Raw genomic sequence first — 861 nt, forward strand, 5'->3', positions numbered from 1 at the left:
GATAACAAAGAGAAAGAAGCTTTCTGAGAACCTTCTTTGTGTTCTGTGAAATCATCTCACAGAGTTACAGCTTTCCCCTCAAGAAGCCTTTCGCTAAGACAGTTCTTGTGGAATTTGCAAAGTGATATTTGGAATACCTTAGAGGGCTATGGTGAAAAAGGAAATATCCTCCGATGAAATCTGGATAGAAGCTTACTTAGAAACTGCTTAGTGTTCTGTTAATTCATCTCACAGTGTTACAGCTTTCCCCTCAAGAAGCCGCTCGCTAAGCCTGTTCTTGTGGAGTTCGCAAAGTCATATTTGGCAGCCCATAGAGGGCTATGGTGAAAAAGAAAATATCCTCCGAGAAAAACTAGAAAGAAGATTTCTGAGAAACTGCTTTGTGATGTGTGACTTCCACTTACAGAGTTACATCTGTATTTCGTGGATTCCTTTGCTAGCCTTATTTCTGTGGAATCTGAGAACAGAAATTTCGGATCCCTTTGAAGACTAGAGGGCAAAATTAAATATCCTCCGATTTCAAAGAGAAAGGAGCTTTCTGAGAAACTTCTTTGTGTTCTGTGAAATCATCACACAGAGTTACAGCTTTCCCCTAAAGAAGGCTTTCTCTAATGCAGTTCTTGTGCAATTTGTAAAGTGATATTTGGAAGCCCATGGAGGGCTCTGTTGAAAAAGGAAATATCCTCCGATGAATTCTGGAAGGAAGTTTTCTGAGAAACTGCTTAGTGTTCTCTTAATTCATCTCACAGAGTTACAGATTTCCAATCAAGAAGCCGCTCGCTAAGCCTGTTGTTGTGGAATTCGCAAAGTGATATTTGGAAGCCCATAGACGTCTATGATGAAAAAGAAAATGTCCTCAGA

General features: G+C 40.0%; 1 pseudogene; it reads left to right on the plus strand.

The window, feature by feature from the left end:
- Positions 1-337, plus strand: part of LOC112617576 — a 1,040-nt pseudogene extending 703 nt beyond the window's left edge.
- Positions 338-861: the final 524 nt, after the last annotated feature.

The sequence above is a fragment of the Theropithecus gelada genome, unplaced genomic scaffold, assembly GCF_003255815.1.
Source record: "Theropithecus gelada isolate Dixy unplaced genomic scaffold, Tgel_1.0 HiC_scaffold_2611, whole genome shotgun sequence".
In the NCBI taxonomy this organism is placed as follows: Eukaryota; Metazoa; Chordata; class Mammalia; order Primates; family Cercopithecidae; genus Theropithecus; species Theropithecus gelada.